Source organism: Hylobates moloch, unplaced genomic scaffold, assembly GCF_009828535.3.
Source record: "Hylobates moloch isolate HMO894 unplaced genomic scaffold, HMol_V3 SCAFFOLD_12, whole genome shotgun sequence".
NCBI lineage: Eukaryota > Metazoa > Chordata > Mammalia > Primates > Hylobatidae > Hylobates > Hylobates moloch.
The window spans coordinates 39,124,261-39,137,711 of NW_026652287.1; the positions used below are offsets into that span (position 1 = coordinate 39,124,261).

The window sequence follows — 13,451 nt, forward strand, 5'->3', positions numbered from 1 at the left end:
CACACCTGGCTAGTTTTTGTATTTTTATTAGAGACGGGGTTTCACCATGTTGGCCAGGCTGGTCTCAAACTCCTGACCTCAGGTGATCCACCCTCCTCAGCCTCCCAAAGTGCTGGGATTACAGGTGTGAGCCACCGCACCTGCAAGGGCCAGATCTTGATGCCCAATATTGGTTATGGGAGCAACAAAAAACAAAGCACATGCTGCCCAGTGACTTCTGGCAGTTCCTGGTCCCCAACGTCAAGGAGCTGGAAGTGCTGCTGATGTGCAACAAATCTCCCTGTGCTGAGATCGCTCACATTGTTTCCTCCAAGAAACGCAAAACCATCGTGGAAAGGGCTGCCAGCTGCCATCAGAGTCACCAACCCCAATGCCAGGCTGCGCAGCGAAGAAAATGAGTAGATGGCTCATGTGCATGTTTTGTGTTTAAATAAAACCATAAAAACTGCAAAAAAAAATAAAAACAAAAAAAATTTGAAATATTTACATCCAAATGGAATTTCAAAACAATTAAAGATGGAAAGAAGGAAGGCTGAGTGGATGAAAGCCCTCTGAAGCTTACTGCAGAGTGGAACGATGAAGACACAGTTGCATTTCTGTGTAAGTCAAATTCTCTTTTTTACCATGCAAGTTTCATGGTTAAGGTGAGGTTGAATGCGGATGGCTAATACCAGTAATTTGGGCTAAACGCTCCTCTTCCAGGAGGCTGAGCCATCTGAACTGGCTGTTTACCCAGCTCATACTGATCAGGAAGTATCTGAGAGGGTGAATGCACCAATAAAAAGCCGCCCAGACCCTCCTCTCCAGCAAGTGGAAAGTGTGTGTCTCGTCCTCACACAGGAATGACTATAGAGGACCACAGCGCGGCTTCTCAGCAGCCCCCAGACAGGCCGGCCCTGGGCAGCAGGAACTCGTTCTGCCCCGGCTGACATTCTGGGCCTCATCACTAATGACCCACAGCAGCCAAGGTCAGCCCTTGGGAAGATGGAAAGTGAACGAAGGGCAGCTCTGCCCAAAGCGGCGGACCAGGTGGGCAGAGAGCCAGGGTTTTGTAGCAGGGGTGGGGGTGCAGCACAGGAACAGATCTGGAGCTTGTGGCAATAGTTCAGGTGGAACCTCAGGCGGGGGACAGATGCCACAGTGTGGAGGAAGCTCCTCCTCTCATCCCAAGCTAGCCCCTTCCTAACCTCAAGTCAACGAGAAGAGAAGGTGGGCTAGAACCTTTCTACCTTCCTCTTAGCTCCTGGCCTGTGCCCGTGCATCTCCTCACCCCACACAGTTCCCTGGGTACAGGGACTGGGGCTTGAAGGGTGCCCATACCACACTCCCTCAGAGCCTGGACACTCAGCCATCATTCATTCATTCAACAAACACAGTCTGAGCATCTGCCACGTGCCAGCTCCAAGTGCTGAGGACACAGCAGGGAATGAAACAGATCGAGTCCCTGACCATGTGGGGCTGACCCCTCAGGGACAGACAGATGACACCATGGACACAGAACAGCAGGAGGTGACAAATGCTCTGAAGAAAAATACACTCAAATGCACAAGTGGAGTGCGGCATGGGCCAGGGGCAACAAGGTGACCCGGGGCAGTGACAGGACAGAGGCAGAGAGAGGTGAAGAAAGTGTCGCTGCTGAGAAGGCTCTGCCAGGGAGGGTGCTCAGCAAGGCTGAGGCACACGGGACACGTGGGGTCACACAGGTCATGTGAGGATGCCACCAGAGGGAGCTGGGGGAATGCTGGGGGTTGAATGTTGTGTCCCCTTAAATTCCTATGCTGAACTCCTCACCCCAAGAGAGTGGCTTTAGGAGGTGGGGCCTTTGGGAGGTGATTAGGTCATGGGGGTGGGATCATGCCCTCCCTTATGGAAGGGACCCCAGAGAGCTCTCTCTGGCTTCCCACCATGTGATGTGAGGACACAGCAAGAAGACGGCCGTCTGCATCCCAGAGGGGAGCCCTCACCAGAACCTGACCCTGCTGGCACCCTCTTCTCAGACTTCCCACCTCCAGGGCTGAGAGATGCGTGTCTGTTGTTTACAGCCACCCAGTCTATGGCCTTTTGCTGAAACAGCCCGAACAGACTAAGACAGGAAGAGGAGGAGGAAAAGGAGGAGGAGGAGGAGGAGGAGGTGGAGGAGGAGGAGAAGATGGCCTTAGAGACACAAGGAGGCCACAGTGGAGTCTTTGGCTTTCACTCTGAGTGTGCTGGGAAGCCACTGGAAGGTTTAGGGCACGGGGACACAGTCTGACAGATATTTTGGAAACATCAATGGTCAATGGAAGCAAATGTCAGGGCTGGACAACCAGGCCAGAGGTGACAAAGACTTACGTGATAGGAGTGCTCTCATTTGGGAGACACCTGAAGACAGAGTCAGCCAGGTTTGCTGATGGGTTTGACATAGAGGGTGAAAGAAAGAGAGGAGTCAAGGCTGACTTAAGGCTTGGGGTTGGCCTGAGCACCTGGAGAATGGAGCTGCCCAGTGCTGAGCTGGAGAAGCCCGTGGTCTGGGGAGAGACAAGCGTGAGGTCGAATCAGGCACCCAGTTTTGGGTGACAGAATCCTCAGATGCCCATCAGATGACACCCACACGCAGCTGCCACCTAGGCAGCTAGGTACACAAGTCCAGGATTCAGGGGAGTGAGCCAGGCTGTAGACACTAGGACACTGGAGGTTCTAAGATGCATTTCAACTCTTGTACCTTGGCGAGATCACCAGGAAAGCAGGTGTAGATAAAGCAGAAAAGAGATCCCTTCTTAAGTTCAAAGGTCATGAACAGTTGGAGGATCTGGCATAGGGGACAGAGGAGAGGAAGAAAGCAGAGGGAATCTCGAGCTCTGAAATACACAGCGTCACCCCTTTGCTTGGCTTTCGGAGCTTGGTGTTCATAAAAAATTAGAAACGAGGTCGGGGGCAGTGGCTCATGCCTGTAATCCCAGCACATTTTGGGAGGCCAAGGTGGGCAGATCACTTGAGGTCAGGAGTTCGAGAGCAACCTGGCCAACATGGCGAAACCCCATCTCTACTAAAAAGTAATGCAAAAATTAGCCGTGTGTGGTGGTGCATGCCTGTAATCCCAGCTACTTGGGAGGCTGAGGCAGGAGAATCGCCTGAACCCGGGAGGCTGAGGTTGCAGTGAGCCAAGATTGTGCCACTGTACTCCAGCCTGGGTGACAGAGCGCGACTCTGTCTCAAAATAAATAAATAAATAAGTAAGAAACAAACATTCATCAACTGGAAAACCATTAACTACCTTACGGTGCATCCTAGCTCTAAAACAGGTGGCTAGGCGAGGGTGCCTGGGTCCAGATCCTGGGTCCTCCAGTTTCTAGCTGGGTGACCTCAGCCAGGGACTTAAATCTTTCTGCACTTCCATTTCTTTGTCCATAAACGGAGAAAATACTTCTATCTGTGTTGGGTGGTTGTGTTAAATGAGAGGAGTCCTACAAAGCGTGGAGTTTAATGGCCAGCCCAGCACACGGAAAATGCCCATAAATGTTCATTAGCGTCATTGTTGTAATTCACACCATTATAACGTAACCCACATCATCTACTGATTTTTTGCAGATTTAAATATCTGAAACTCTAAAAGCAGTTATGCTGTTTGCTATTTGTGATTTCAAAAACTCTTTGCTATTTGTGATGTTGCTAAGCCCTTTAGGGAGTGCCTCCTGCTATGAGCTATATTCATTCCAGGGCATATTTGTGGGGTTTGTCATTTTAACCAAGTACTTAATACTTGTTTCTCTCCCAGCATCTTGCCAAATGTGGCAGCTCTCCTTCTAGATGAACACTACTGCATTACTGTTATAGAAATGATATTTTAACATCAACTCCCTTTTCCCTTTTCCTCTCTAGAAATCCAGTCCTTCCATGAGACCCCAGTGAACACAGAACTCCTCCTACCATGTGCGACCTTTTTCTCAGCTGAGCAACTCATAAACCGCTTAACAAAAATGGGGATTGATGCGGACTGTGTTTAGTGCCATCCTTCCCAGTGAGAGGGAGTGAGCCAGCGAGCTTCCTTAAATCCCTTTAGTTCTCCAAAAGGAGAGACTGTTTGCTTTCTCATCTATGCCGCAAGTTTCTGGGGCTTGCATCATTAACCTGGTGGCTTTGCCAATTCCTTCGCCAGTGCTGGGTCAAAGACAGGCAAGGGCACCTGTAGGGTTAGCCATGAGTGTGTGCCAGGGGCTGAATGCAAAACCTGGGAGCACCGGTGCTGGGGCAGGTGGGCTGGGCTCTGCCACTGCCTCCCCCAGCCTGCCCAAGACGGGGGTGTGCCTCTGCAGGAAATGGCCTCCAAGCATTTCTTAAGACTTAGGAGATGTTCAAACCTACACAGTCAGAGACAAAGAGCTAGCTATAAGTGGAGTCTTTTTCCCCTCCTCAAAATTCATCCTGCAGAAGTAGACATGTGCTAAACGGTGCATGGCCACACAAAGGCTTGGATACCAATGTTCACGGCAGCGTTGTCCTAATAGCCCCAAAGTAGCAACAGCCCAAATGTTTGTCAATTGATGGATGGCTAAACGAAGGCGGCTGGGTACGGTGGCTCACACCTGTAATCCCAGCACTTTGGGAGGCTGAGGTGAGTGGATCACCTGAGGTCAGGAGTTCAAGACCAGCCTGACCAACATGGAGAAACCCCGTCTCTATTAAAATACAAAATTAGCTGGGCGTGGTGGCCCATGCCTGTAATCCCAGCTACTTGGGGTTGCAGTGAGCCAAGATCGCGCCATTGCACTCCAGCCTGGGTGAAAAGAGAAAAATTCAATCTCAAAAAAAAAAAAAAAAAAAAGGAATGAAGCACTGACACCTGCTGTAAACAGATGGACAGCGGACCCTGAAAACATTATGTTACGTGGAAGAAGCCAATCACAAAAGGCCACATAGTGTGTGATTCTGTTTATATGAAATGTTCAAAACAGGCAAATCCAGAGGCAGAAAGTGGATTCACAGTGCCAGGGGCTGGGAGGAGGAAAGGCAAGTGACTGTTCATGGCAGGTTCAGGGTTTCTTCTCCTTTTTGGAGTGATGAAAATGTTCTGTGAAGATAGTATACTAAGACCCACTGAACCATACACTTCAAATGGGTGAGCTTTACGGTATGTAAAATAGATCTCAGCACAGCTGTAAAAAAAAAAAAAAAAAAAGGTATATTGACGACCTGTCCCCAGTGGCATTAGTTGAAGTCATAAAAAATTAGAAACAAATGTTCATCAATAGGAAAATCATTAAGTACCTTATGGTGCATCCTAGCTCTAAACTATGCTGCCATTAAAAAGAAGAGGTACCTTCTCCAAGAAAGAAAGCCAACATCTGCAGTGCCTGGCACACAGCAGGCTCTCAAATATTTGCGGAATAAATTTATGTTGAAAAAAAAAAACCAGCTATACATACTATAAAATAGGTAAAGGGACCTTAAAAAGATCTAGAAGGACACAAGTTATATGACTAACAGTGCTTACCTCATGAGAGGTGGGATAGACAGAAAGACGAAAAGAGAAATTTTCATTTCTGAATCTCCTGCTGTAGATGGTGGTCCTTCCCAGGAGAATGTTACTTGTATTACTTGCATATCATTTTATTTTTATTTTTTGAGATGGAATCTTGCTGTGTCTCCCAGGCTGGGATGCAGTGGCATGATGTCAGCTCACTGCAACCTCCATCTCCCAGGTTCAAGCTATTCTAGTGCCTCAGCCTCCCGAGTAGCTGGGATTACACCACTCCCAGCTAATTTTTGTATTTTTAGTAGAGACAGGGTTTCACCATGTTGGCCAGGCTGGTCTCGAACTCCTGACCTCAAGAGAGCCACCTGCCTCGGCCTCCCAAAGTGCTGGGATTATAGGCGTGAGCCACAGCGCCCGGCCATTACTTGCATATCATTTTAAAAGTTGTAATTCATTGGTAAACATCCTAAGACATGCAGGTTCCTGTAAATTACCAAACTGTATCCTGTAAATTACCAAACAGAATGGCTATTTGTATAGGGAGTATCACTACGATTTAGTGTACTTGGTCTAGACTATGCTGTCGCTCTTACAACCAGAGGCTTTCATGTTAATTCAACATCCATCATGAAGAGAAAATGTACCAGACAAACAAACTGTGGTAGGATCACACATGGACTGTGCTCCAGCAATAAAAGGAACAAACGACTGACGCACGCAATGACAGGGATGAATCCCAGAGGCATTTATGCCAAGTGAATGTAGCCAGTCTCAAAAGCTACACAATGTACGTTTCCATTTATACGACATTCTGGAAAAGGCAGAGCTATAGAAAGGGACAGCAGATGGTGGCCAAAGGCTAAGAATGGGGCCAGGGTCTGACTACAGAGAGAGGTTGGACTTGCTCTCCATCCTGTTTGAGGTGGAGATTATAAGAATCTATGCAAGTGGGCTGGGCGTGGTGGCTCACGCCTGTAATCCCAGCACTTTGGAAGGCTGAGGTGGGTGGATCACGAGGTCAGGAGATCGAGACCATCCTGGCCAACATGATGAAACCCCATCTCTACTAAAAATACAAAAATTAGCTGGGCATGGTGGCTCGTGCCTGTAGTCCCAGGTACTCGGGAGGCTGAGGCAGGAAAATCGCTTGAACCAGGGAGCCGGAGGTTGCAGTGAGCTGAGATTGCACCATGGGACCACAGGACATGCCTCATAAAATATGAAAAGATAAAAGTGTGTGTATGTGGTGAGATAAAACAAACCAGAAAGCAAAACGACTGTATGTGAGGTCTTGCTTTGTTGCCTAGGCTGGTTTCGAACTTTCAGCTTCAAGCAATCCTCCCACTTTGGCCTCCCAAAATGCTGGGATTAAAACGTGAGCCACCACACCCAGCCTGAGGATTCTAAGGTGAGCAGGTCAGATGAAAGTGCTGCTCTCAGGGTGCCACTATCCTTGTCAGGCAAGAATACACAAGGTTCCAGATATACAAGGTTGTTCAGTAGAGATCTGGGCTGTGGTGCAAGGTGATTGCAGAGGGATAGATCCAGGGGTGGTGGTGGAGAGGGGTCCCCTCTTGATAGCCAGTTAGGGGTGGCACTAAGGATGGCACTGAGCTGGGACCTGACAGCTGCAAAGAAGGGGCCAGCCTTAGGAGGATGTGGGAGAGAGCAGCCTGGGCAAGAGGAATAGCTGTGCAAAGGTCTTGCAGCAGCAGAGGCCCTGGACAAGGTCAGATGTCTGGAGTTTTAAAATTCCAATTGCTGTCCGGGCTCAGTGGCTTATGCTTGTAATTCCAGCATTTTGGGAGGCTGAGGTGGGTGGATCATGAGGTCAGGAGTTTGAGACCAGCCTGGCCAACCTGGTGAAACCCCATCTCTACTAAAAATACAAAAATTAGCTGAGTGTGGTGACGCACGCCTGCAGTCGCAGTTACTTAGGAGGCTGAGGCAGGAGAATCACTTGAACCTGGGAGGTGAAGTTTGCAGTGAGTCAAAATCATGCCATTGCACAACAGCCTGGGCAACAGAGCGAGACTCCATCTCAAAAAAAAAAAAAAAAATTCCAGTTGCTAACGGAAGCCCCAGGAGGCTCAACCCACAGGCACAATATAATCTGACTTACATCTTTTAAAAGAGCACTCTTCTTAGATTATAGACAGAAAGAGTGAATGCAGGAAAACTAAGACAAAGGCATTTACTACTTTAAAAAAGTTCATAATAATTCTGCTTCCTGGCTGGGTATGGTGGCTCATCATGCCTGTAATCCTAGCACTTTGGGAGGCCAAGGTGGGAGGATTGATTGAGGCCAACCAGGCTAAAAAGCAAGACACTGTCTCTATTTTAAACAAATAAAAAGAATAATTAATTATGCTTCCAAGACCTGTCTGTGGAACTGGGGAAGGAATCATATCATTTTATAAACCAAGTAACACTAAGCCCATTGCATGAAGGATTAACTAATTAAGCATTTAGTTAACATGAAAGTAAATGATGGCTTCTATACATTTTTAATGCAGGTAATTATACTCTCAGTAAATCATCTCAGCACACAAACATTAGCATGCTTATTAATTCAGTGTTAATTGCTATTGGCTTACATGTACAATTATACAAAAATTAAATAATTTGAGTGTACATTCACTTTTTTAAACAGGTACATAAAAAGGTAGATGGAGGGCCGGGTGCGGTGGCTCACGCCTGTAATGCCAGCACTTTGGGAGGTCGAGGAGGGTGGATCACCTGAGGTCGGGAGTTCAAGACCAGCCTGACCAACATGGTGAAACCCCGTCTCTACTAAAAATACAAAAATCGGCCAGGTGCAGTGGCTCACACCTGTAATCCCAGCACTCTGGGAGGCAGAGGCGGGCGGATCACGAGGTCAGGAGATCGAGACCATCCTGGCTAACACAGTGAAACCCCATCTCTACTAAAAAATACAAAAAATTAGCCGGGTGTACTGGCGGGCACCTGTAGTCCCAGCTACTCGTGAGGCTGAGGCAGGAGAATGGTGTGAACCTGGAGGTGGAGCTTGCAGTGAGCTGAGATCATGCCACTGCACTCCAGCACTCTAGCCTGGGAGACAGAGTGAGACTCCATCTCAAAAACAAAACAAAAACAAAAATTATCTGAGTGTGGTGTCGCACACCTGTAATCCCAGCTACTAGGGAGGCTACTAGGGAGGCTGAGGCAGGAGAATCATTTGAACCCAGGAGGCAGAGGTTGCAGTGAGCTGAGATCGTTCCATTGCATTCCAGCCTGGGCAACAGAGTAAGACTCTGTCTCAAAAGAAAAAAAAAAAAAGGTAGACAAAGGAAATGGACCAGATGTTGAATCTAGTTTGGTTACAGTCATTGCTAGGGATTAATATAGTAAGAGAAGGGTCCTTCTCTCCTGAATTGATGTCTATCAGGGGTTGGAAAGTTTTCCTTTTTTCTCTGAGACAGAGCCTTTCTCTGTCACACAGGCTGGAGTGCAGTGGCACGATCACAGCTCACTGCATCCTCTAACTCCTGGGCTCAAGCCATCCTCCCACCACAGCCTCCCGTGTAGCTGGGACCACAGGCGTGCACCACCACTCTCAGCTAGTTTTTGTATTTTTTGTAGAGATAAGGTTTTGCCATGTTGCCCAGACTGGTCTCGAACTCCTGGGCTCATAGGATCCGCCCACTTTGGCCTCCCAAAGTGTTGGGATTACAGGCGTTAGCCACTGGAAAACTTTCTATAAGGGCCAGAAAATACACATTTTTGGCTTTGCAGGTCTCTGTTGAGACTAATCAACTCTGCCTCTGGATAGTAGGAGGAGTGAGCGTGGCCGCTGCACTCAGCGCTTTTCAGAGCCATGCTAGAGCCTGGGCAAAGGAGAAAAAAAAGCAGCAGTGCTGATCCTGTCTTTATGTAAAATTTCAACATTTTGCTCGTCATGGAATTTTTTTCCCTTTTTTTTTTTTTTTTTTTTTTTGAGACAGGGTCTCATTCTGTCGCCCAGGCTGCAGTGGCACAAACACGGCTCACTGCAGCCTCAACCTCCCCGGGCTCAGGGAGTACGGGCACGTGCCACTACACCCAGCTAATTTTTGTATTCTTTGTAGAGACGGGGTTTCACCCTGTTGTCCAGGCTGGTCTCGAACTCCTGGCCTCAAGTGATCCACCTGCCTTGGCTTCCTAGAGTGCTAGGATTACAGGCATGAGCCACTGTGTCTGGCCTTCATCATGAAATTTTTTTGCATTTATTTTGATTTTTTAAAATACTGCATTAAAACATTGTGTATCTTGATGACTGTGGATTTTTGTAGGCACTGTCTTAAATTTTGCACCCCAGGCGAGGGCCTCACTTGCTTCATGTTAGTCCTGGCTCTAGTGCTGGTGCTGTTCCAATAAAACTTTATTTATGGACACTAAAATTTAATTTCATATCATTTTCATGTGTCACAAAATATTTTGTCTTGTTTCCAATCATTTAAAAACGCAAAAAATATTCTCAACTCGTGGAAACTAAAAACAAAAATAAAAACCCACAGTAGTGTGCCAGATGTAGTCTGCTGACCCCTGTTTTTTTTTTTTTTAAATTTTTATTCATTTATTTATTTATTTATTCTGAGGCCGGGTCTTGCTCTGTCACCCAGGCTGGAGTGCAGTGGTGCAAACGTGGCTCACTGCAGCCTCAACTTCCAGAGCTCAAGTGATCCTTCTGCCTCAGCTTCCCCAGAAGCTGAGACCACAGGTATGTGCCACCATGCCCGGGTAATTTTTTAATTTTTTGTACAGATGGGGTCTCACCATCTTGCCCAGGCTGTGACCCCTATCTTAGATGGCCTTTTGGGGAACATGTCTTACTCATAATTATAGGCAGGGAAAATGCCTGCTAGCAAGTAGGCACTCAGAATAATAATTTAGTCCCATTTTCTCCATTCTTAAATTCCTGATTAGGTTGCTTTTCATTCTCTTCCCAGCCCCAGATCTCCAAATACAGGAGATGAGCACACGTGTCCAGGGCACCCCAGACCTCTTGGGCAGGGAGGACTCTTGGCAGAGAAGTCCCGATACGGGAGTGTGGTGTGGGAATCTTCTGTGAGTGCTGAAGAACCGGTCTTTCACCTGCCCCAAGCTTTCCATTAGGCTCAAAAGCAGAGTTCGCCCAGTTAAGCGCATGGAAACTAAATGAGTTCACTGTGCATTGTTCAGCTAATACATGACCACAGGCAAGATAAATATTTAGGGTCTTTATTAAAGCTGTGATCCTCTGCTTTAGCAGGACAGTGTAGGCACTTACTAGAGGCAAACTATAAAAAGCATATGCCTCCTGGTAAAGTAATGCTGGGAAGTATGATTGGAGTCAATTACTCTTTATCATTAATCATGGTAAAATGTGCATAATGTACAATTTACCATTTTAACCATGTTTAATGTGCAGTTCAGTAGCATTAAGCACACTCACACTGTTGTGCAACCATCACCTCCATCCATCTCCAGAACATTCTCATCTTCCCAAATTGAAACTTTGTCCCCATGAAACACTCACTCCCTACCCCCTCCCCAGCCCCTGGCACCCACCATTCTACTTTCTGTCGCTATGGATCTGATGACTCTAGGGACCTCCTAGGGGTGGAATCACACAGGATTTGTCCTTTTTTTCTTCTTTCTTTCTTTCTTTTTTTTTTTGAGACAGAATCTTGCTCTTGTTGCCCAGGCAGGAGTGCAGTGGTGCAATCTTGGCTCACTGCAACCTCTGCCTCCTGGGTTCAAGTGATTCTCCTGCTGCAGCCTCCCAAGTAGCTGGGATTACAGGTGCCTGCCACCATGCCTGGCTAATTTTATATTTTTAGTAGAGACTGGGTTTCACCATATTGGCCAGGCTGGTCTCAAACTCCTGACTTCAGGTGATCCACCCGCCTTGGTCCCCCAGAGTGCTGGGATTAGAGGCGTGAGCCACTGCGCCTGGCTGGATTTGTCCTTTTGTGTCTGATTTCTTTCACTGACAATGATGTCCTTAAGCGTAATGCATAATGTCCATGTTGCAGCCTGTGTCAGAATTTCCTTCCTTTTTCAAGGCTGAATAGTATTCCATTGTATAGATGGATCACATTTTATTTATCCATTCATTTATTGGTGGACACTTGAGTTGCCTCCACCTTTTAGCTATTGTAAATCATGCTGCTATGAACATGAGTGTACAAATCCCTGTTTGAGTGTATAAATACTGTTTTCCAAAGCAGCTACACTATTTTGCACACCTACCAACAGTTCACATGGGTTCGGTTCCAATTTATCCATATTCTTATCAACACTTTTCTGTCTTTTTTCTTTTGGATAATAGTCATCTTAATGTGTGTGAAGTGGTATCTTGTTAGGGTTTTGATTTGCATTTCCGCAATGATAACTGGTGTGAAGCACCTTTCCAACTGTTTATTGGCCATCTGAATATCTTCTTTGAAGAAACAGAAATATCTACTCAAGTTGTCTGCCCATTAAAAAAATTTTTTTTGCTGAGTTACAGAAATTCTTTATATATTTTGAATATTAACCTCTTATTAGAAATGATTTGGAAACATTTTCTTCCATTCCTTGGGTTGTCTTTTTACTCTGTTGCTACTGTTCTTTGATGCACAAAAGTTTTTTAACTCTGATGGCCTAATTTTTCTGTTTTTTCTTTTGTTGTGAGTGCTTTTGATGTCCTATGCAAGAAATCATTGCCAGATCCAATGTCATAAAGATGTCTCCCTATGTTTTCTGCTAAGAATTGTATAGTTTTAGCTCTATGTTTAGGTCTTTGATCCATTTTGAGTTAATTTTTGTGTATGTTATAAAATAAGAGTCCTGGCTGGGCACGGTGACTCACGCCTGTAATCCCAGCACTTTGGGAGGGTGAGGTGGGAGGATTGCTTGAGGCCAGGAGTTCAAGACCAGACTGGGCAACATAGTGAGACCTCATCTCTATAAACAGTTTAAAAATTAGCCTGTCATGGTGGCACATGCCTGTGGTCCCAGCTAGTTGGGAGGCAGAAGCAGGAGGATCTCTTGAGCCCAGGAGGTAGGGGCTGCAGTGAGCCATGATTGCACCACTGCACTCCAGCCTGGGTGATAGAACAAGATCCTGTCTTAAAAAAAAAAAAAGGCAGGGGAGGTCCAATTTCATTCTTCTGAATGTGGAAACCCAGTTTTCCCAGCATCATTTATTGGAAAGACTGTCTTTACCCCATCGAATGATATTGGCACTCTTGCCGGAGTAAAATACGGTCATGAATCGCTTCCTGACAGGGATACGTTCTCAGCAATGCATCCTCAGGCAATTTCGTCATTGTGTGAATATCACAGAGTGATACTTAGACAAACCTAGACGCTACAACCTACGTAGCACACCTGGGCTGTATGGTATAACCTATTGCTCCCAGGCTACAAACCTGTCTAGCATGTGACTGCAGTGAACACTGCAGGCAATTGTAACACAGTGGTAAGTATTTGTGTCTCTAAACATAGCTAAGCATAGAAAAGGTAAAGGAAAAACACAGCATTATAATCTTATGGGATCACTTGTATATGTGGTCTGCTGTTGATGGAAATGTTGTCATGCATGGCATGACTGCATTATAAGCAAATAATCAAAGTTAAGTAATAACACACAAGAACCTAATCTTGCTGGAAAGGGCACTCTAAAAGTGAATTGCAAGAGAAGCTCACAGGAATTAGATGACTTCTGTGTTTCCCCTTTGACAGTAATGGATGCGTCCATGCACACCACTCATTCCTGTTTTCAATGATGCACTTCCTTACTATTATTTGCAAAGGGAATTTGTCTGTTCTGACCACACAACTCTACAGAGATACAAACATCACATGGGCACCTCTGCCTTTTCTGTTTACTACTAATGTAGATTGTCATGTAATTTTTGGCCTTCTATGCCTGTTCTTCTGAGGAGAAATTCCTAGTGTTGAGCAGATTTTGAAAGAGATCCAGACTGATGAAAGATTAAAAACCACTGGGCTACAGCAGTATGTCTTTTTT

At 46.2% G+C, this 13,451-nt stretch overlaps 1 protein-coding gene and 1 long non-coding RNA gene across 4 annotated transcripts in view; one reads left to right on the forward strand and one right to left on the reverse strand.

Annotated features, from left to right (window-relative positions):
• Positions 1-3,972, forward strand: part of LOC131380763 (uncharacterized) — a 17,228-nt gene extending 13,256 nt beyond the window's left edge. Inside the window, exon 3 of the long non-coding RNA XR_009208936.1 lies at positions 3,859-3,972. This is a non-coding gene — a long non-coding RNA (uncharacterized LOC131380763). The remainder of the gene's footprint in view (positions 1-3,858) is intronic.
• Positions 1-13,451, reverse strand: part of RFX2 (regulatory factor X2) — a 129,562-nt gene that overhangs the window by 87,903 nt on the left and 28,208 nt on the right. The window lies entirely within an intron of this gene.